Source organism: Choloepus didactylus, chromosome 6 (genome assembly GCF_015220235.1).
Source record: "Choloepus didactylus isolate mChoDid1 chromosome 6, mChoDid1.pri, whole genome shotgun sequence".
Lineage (NCBI taxonomy): Eukaryota > Metazoa > Chordata > Mammalia > Pilosa > Megalonychidae > Choloepus > Choloepus didactylus.
Window position 1 is genome coordinate 83,494,580 of NC_051312.1, and position 6,852 is coordinate 83,501,431.

Below are 6,852 nucleotides of genomic sequence, written 5' to 3' on the forward strand. Positions count from 1 at the left end.
CTTTTCCAATCTATATTTCCTGTGTATAAAACCCAATCCTCTATATATACTATTTTCATTCCCTAACTTTGTCTTTTTCTCTCCACTGGGCTTTCTACTGTGCTTTCTTCCCTTATTTTTTATTTTTTATTTTTTTTCTTTTCCCACTTTCTATACTTCTCTCTGCTTTTATCTCTTTTCATTCTTCATTTCTTTCCCTCAAATCATGCTGTCTTCAGTATATCCATTGTTTTCCCCTGATTTTCTGTCTTCATTTTGTCTCTTAAGCAGCTCATTTTTCTTCTGTTTCTCTGTCTTTTCATTGTCTCTTTTTCTGCCTCTCTATGTGTCTCTAATTCCCTTAATGACATTAGCAGATCAATGTTCTACTCACAGCAGATGGTTCCACTGAGTTTTCTTTCCACCTCTTGAGGAACACGGGATACCTAAGTGGCTTATCCTGATGTTCCTCTGGTTTGGCCTAGTTTCTATTCAAGCTCCCTGATCAACAGCTTCCCTTATGAAAGTTCCAGGTGTCTCCTGGCATGAGGAGTGAAGTAAAGAGCCACTGGTCCCTGTGTCCCCCAGATATAAACAAGACACAAGCAGCTGTCACCCCAAAGGCACCTTTTTGGCATTCTTTAGCCCTGAATCTCCTCAAGACAAGGTCTCTGATTAGCAAAGACATTCTAGACAAGTCTTTATTGCCATTTACCACTTCCAGTTTCTTTTTTCTACCTTTAGTACTAATTTCATTTATCAGGTGACCTCTTCCTGAGTGGGAATGGGAAAAAGATTTATTGTGCCTAACTTGACCCATTGGAAAAATTAAATTCATTATCCTTCACAATATGAAATGATGTATTTTAGTGTAACTTAAAAATTGGGAGTTTTCTGAATTTATATCAATAAAATAAAGATATTTTGTATCTCTGTGTGTGTGTGTGTGTGTGTGTGTGTGTGTGTGTGTGTGTGCTTCAGGCTCCCAGGGGCCATGTTTTTTTCATTTATTTACATAAAATAAGGTCTATAATTGCTTCTAGTGCTACACAGTTACATCAGGTATTGTCATTGCCCACAGTGTGGTCGGAGAGATGCATGGTAGCAACATTATCCATGGTAAATATTTTAAAATGAGGGCCTTGTGAAAAGGGTTCAGTGGCACCAAATCCAGACAGGGTAGAGAGATATCAGGAAAACATTCATTGAGGATCTGAGCAAACAGAGAAAAGGAAGATCATTCCATAAAATGGGGATATCTTGTGCAAATATATCCATCAATAAGGAAGTGTGGCATATAATTTTGGGAATGTATATAATTTTGGTGATTGGATAACAGCAGTCAAGATAATCAATGTTCACATTATGAATGGCGATGTCCTCATGTTATAACATAAGACATTATTGTGTGGATAACTAAGAAATTAAAAAAATTTGATAGAAGAATTACATGATTACACTTTAATTTTAGTACATTGACAACCACAATAAAAATTTATTTAAATGGGAAAAATTAGGCAGGAACACCAGTTAGAAATAAATTTCAGTAATCCAAACATAAAATGATGGTAGTTCATCTTTCTCATAATTACACTCCTTTTGTTTTCCTTGTTTTTTGTGTGTTTGTTTCATTTTGTTCCCGTAATGACTAAAGATAACTGATATTAAGACACAGTAGAGGTGATTTATGTCCTTTTTTTTTTTTTTGCTGATTATGGGTTATATTTTCCCACATTTTCATAGGATTAGTAAGTTTTTAATGTTATTTTGAAAATTATGGATTCTATATTGTTCAGAGTCTGAATTTTGTTGTCTCCCTTTTGAAACGTTGAATTTTATTATGGCATTTGGTTAGTTTGTTTGTGTGTTGACTTTATCCTTTCAAGACTTGTTGTATTAGCGTAGGTATGCTGTTGACATTACTGTAGAGTTAAAGAAACAGTATTCTTGAGTTTGACTTTTCTGGGTGTCAGCTAAGTGTCTGGGATGTGTGACAAGTTCTTTTCTGCTGTGACTTCTATGTAATAGTGCTGAGCAGACTTGGAATTTTTGTTCGCCTCATATGCCCTTAACAGATATACTCTGCCAGACCATGCAGACTTTTATTCTGGGCATGAACAATTTTATATTTAGTCAAAGATTTAAAGATTCCCTTTGCAGATTTATGTAACCCCTTCTCTGCAGAGCTCCCTTCTCTCAGGTATCTTGAAACTCAAACTCCAGTAACCCAATCTCAAATGTCTCTCTATCCAGCTAAGCAGTTCTGCTGTGAGCTGCTGGAAGAAAACACAGAAATCCAGGGAGATTGTGTGACTCACCTTGAATTTAACTTCTCTTAGGGATCACAGGCCTGCTCTGCATTTTAGTCAATGTCTAAAAATAGCTCTCATATATTACGTGCTGTTATTTGTATATCTACAGCAAAAGGGCTAGTTGAGTATCAGTTACCACATAATTTCTAAGAAAATACTAAAGTAATTTTCATACATGAATTTTTATTTTTAATATGCTTCCTATGACCCTTCTTAGGAAGCAACTAGAAGCTGTGCTCCTTTGAATGAGGAAGTAAACCAAGATAGAGGAAAACAGAGGATCTTTTGAAACAAGAGAAATACATGAGAGGCAAAGGGAATTAAAAATGCTGGAACAGAAGTGACTGAAGATCACAAACAACACCTGTGATTCTAGTCTAGAAGTGGTCAGTCCAGAATGATTACTGTCACCAAGAAAACTTGACTTTTGAGTAAATGAAAAAATTCCGAGAGGATTTCTTTTGGTGGAGAATCTTGGAAAAACAGTGATATATTCACAAAAACAAAGACTATTTAAAATATAAGGAAATTTTAATTCCAGGACAAACAAAATAGAAGAGAAATGTAATCATCATACTATGTGGTTCCATGTAGGTAAACAGAATTTACATAGACAACAAAAACTAAATGGTGAACAGTGAACTAACCACAGTGATGGGGAAACTCTATTATGAGGATTAGAGGGAAAGATAAATGTGTCCTTTGTTTTTCTTTTGATTTTGGAGTGTGTGTCTGTGTGTGTGTTTGCTGGGAACTGTATGGAACAAGAGAGCTAAATCCTTACTTCTCTGATAATAAATGAATAGTAGGAAACTAAATGTGAAACCTCGAGAGATAGAATCATGTTTTTGGAATTATGAAGGTAAATGCCAGAAAAAGCAGCTAAAGACTTAAAAGTGTTTATCTCTGAAAGCAGGATGCCTGGTTGTAGAGGTGGCAAAGAAACTTCTTTTAATTTGGAAGGTAATTCTGTCTGTATTTCATGAACAAAGTTAATAGGAATGAGGCAGACACAATGAGTAAATACAAGGGAATATCATGGATGGGATCCTGGAGCAGAAAAGGACATTAGATTAAAACTCAGGAAATTTTAATAGAGAATGAACTTTAGTTATACGATATCACTATCAGTATCAATAATGCATCGATATTGGTTCATTATTTGTAACAAATGTACCATACTAATGTAAGATGTTAATAATAGGGGAAACTTTGTGCAAGTTATATGGAAACTCTCTGTTCTACTCAAATTTCTTCCATAAATCTGAGATGACCAAAAATAAAGTTCAGCAAATAATGGGGGAGCCTGATTAGTAATGCCAAATGATGTGGAGGCTTAAAGCAGGATGTGAAGGTTGAATTTACTAATAAATAAGTCACTGGAAATATTCACAAATATAATTTCTGTTCAATAATGGAGATGGAGATCAGAATGACATAGATTAAAATTTGAATGGGAGATAGTAAAGTTGAACTGATTAGTATATGCAGTTCTTTAAGGATATTGTATGTGTGATATAATTAAAAACAGATATTTCAGCACAGCACATTAATTGGAAGCAAGTCTACATAGCATCAAATTCTTGAAGTACCCAGTGCTTAAATTCTGCAATGTATCAATCCCATAATTAGACGTGATAAATTAGATCCCTGAAAAATATATTGAGCATTTCAGTGCAGAATGACATTGGGAACACAGAAGAACGATTTGACAGTGCATGCAAAGGAACACAGGAACTGCAGAAGTGTATTCCTCCCTGTACGGGTAATAAAGGGCAAATTTTAAAATGCAGAATGACTGATAACCATGGTAAAGAAGTGATAAAATTTCTGAGAGATCAGATAAAGAAAATGGACAGGGATTTGAGTCTCAGAATTATCCACATTGCTTAGGACTAGAAAGTCTCTGTAGGTTAGTAGATGCAGAAACATCTCATTTCTGGATTCTTTAAGAAATAACAAAATAACTTCAATTAATTTGATACAACTCATCTTCCTTTTATACTTCTGAAATTATACTGTGCTACATTCAATCATCATTCCCTCTTAATATATGGCTCTCCTGTTGGAATTTTTTCTCTTCTTAACAGAAGGCCAAAAAATGTGCTCAATATTATTTTCATAATAAGGTCAATAGTATAAATATAAAAATGGATAAATATCATTGATATAGACTACAGAGTCATCTTGAAATCTAAATCTTACTAACAAATTTAGGGTCTTAACAGGTTGTTGGTTTGACGACTCTTAGTTTCACAGATATTTACTGTTGATTAGTAAGAAAAATCTGTAGCTCTGCTAAGAAAAACCTCAACAGGGTTTGGTGACCACATTCTCTAGCATTTCAACATAAATCTACAACAAAATCATACCATATTTTTTCCTGTACTCCAACTATAGGATTTATTATTTTTTAGGTTTAGATCCAATATCTTACAGGGAAATACGGTTAGTAATATTTAAATTCAAAATTCTACATTAATATGAGTTACTCCCATAAATATAAAGGGTCCCTCTAAACTAAACTTCCTGTTTCTTGAATTTCTTGAGGATTCTGCCACAAATCTGCTTGGTCTTGACACTGTAGACAATGGGGTTCATTAGGGGTGGCACCAACAAGCAGACATTGGCCATGAGCACATGAACAATTGGGGAAGCATTCTGCCCATAGCGATGGATCATAGATAGCCCAATCATTGGTGTATAGAAGGTAAGTACAGCACAGATATGGGAGATGCAAGTATTGAGGGCTTTGACCCTCTCTGCCTTGGAGGCTATACTCAACACTGTGCCAAGAATGAGGAGATAGGAGAGAAGGAGGAGAACTGAATCAAGTCCCATGGAGCAGATGACCACCATGAGGCCATAGATGCTGCTGATTCAATGGCTGGATACAGTTGTCTTTATAAGGTCCTGGTGGAGGCAGAAGGGATAGGAGAGAATATTGACAGCATGATATTGAAGCTTTTTGAGGAGGAAGGAAGCTGGAAAGACCAGAGCCAGGGCCCTTCCAGCAATTGCCAACCCAATCCCAATGATTACACCATTTGTTAGAATGGCAGCGTAGCGCAAGGGCTCACGGATTGCAACAAAGCGATCAAAGGCCATGGCCAGCAGCACAGCTGACTCAATAATGGAGAAAACGTGGATGAAGTACATTTGGACCAGACAGGCATTGAACGGGATCTCACGGGCATGGAACCAGAAGACACTGAACATGGTCGGAAAGGTAGTAGTTGATAGGCCCAGATCGGTGAGTGCCAGCATTGACAAAAAGTGGTACATTTGTTGATGAAGGGAAGGCTCAGTTCTGATGATAAAGAGGATGGTAATGTTGCCTGCAATTGAGATGGTGTAAACCAAGAAGATAGGGAGGGAAATCAAGCCATATGTGTTTTCAAGGCCTGAGAGGCCTGTTAGGAGGAAGTGGGGGTGTAGGACAGAGCTATTGAAGACAGACATTGGGTTGATGGAGGGAGCCTCAGTCTAGGTGGGAGACAAGAATATGAAACAATTAGGGAAAAAGACAGCCCTGCTTCCATAACTAATGAACTGATGCATACTGCTCTGCCTTTACTCTTTTCAATTATTCCTCTGCTCTTCATATTTAATAACCCCCTGTATTTATTATTTTATAAACTAATTTTCCTTCTTCATTGCAAAAACACTTATTGATGACATATTTTATAAAATAAAATTTGATAGTGCTAGAAAATACAGAAATATGTAAGAAATGCTGTCAACTTACAAAAAAGTGGATAAAGACAGCTACAATGAAAATGAAGTGTTAGTTTAATACAAGATGTTCTAAAACTCAGAAAGAGGAAACTTCCTTGACCCATGGTGGTCAGGGAATATTCATTGAAAGTGCTTCTTGGTTAGGTGTAAAGGACATATAGGAGTTAGATGAGAATAAGAGGCTGTGTTGGGCATTTTGTGCTGATTGACACCATGTAAATGCAGAAATATATTAGTGAGTATTAAAAGCATAGCAAATACAATTGAGCAAAGCTGGATATGGTAGATCTTCAGATGGTTGTTCAAGTAAGACTAAAGAATAAGGGACCTGAATTTCTGAAGGAAGTTGTATGCAAATTTAAGAAACTTGGACTTAATCTTAGAGAAAACATAGTAGTCATTGTAATAAAAAGCAAATAGTTTGGCCAAGTTTACATTATATCAATGTCAGTGCTACTAAAATCATGTTAAGAATGGTCTAAATATTGGTAAGACAAGTGGCAGGGGAAACCATTAATATTAGGCTATGTTAATAAAAAGAAAAAAGTACATGAAAGTTAAATCTAACATTGGGGATGAAGAAAGATAAATAAATATGAGTTATATAAGACACAAAGTACCACAGTCCCTGGTCAGTAATATATATTAGGAAGGATACAAATAAAAGAATCCATGATAATTTCAGTTAATCAGCAGATTTTGGTGTATTTTACTGAAATAGACAAATGAACAAAAAGTGCAGGAAGGCCAGCATGGGAGGTTCGTGAAACCAGGGGACAAGATGAGTTCAATTTGGTCGTGTTCATTTTCAGGTGTGCGTGTC

The 6,852-nt window shown here is 35.9% G+C and overlaps 1 pseudogene; it reads right to left on the reverse strand.

The window, feature by feature from the left end:
• Nucleotides 1–4,811: 4,811 nt before the first annotated feature.
• Nucleotides 4,812–5,753, reverse strand: LOC119536448 (annotated as a pseudogene).
• Nucleotides 5,754–6,852: the final 1,099 nt, after the last annotated feature.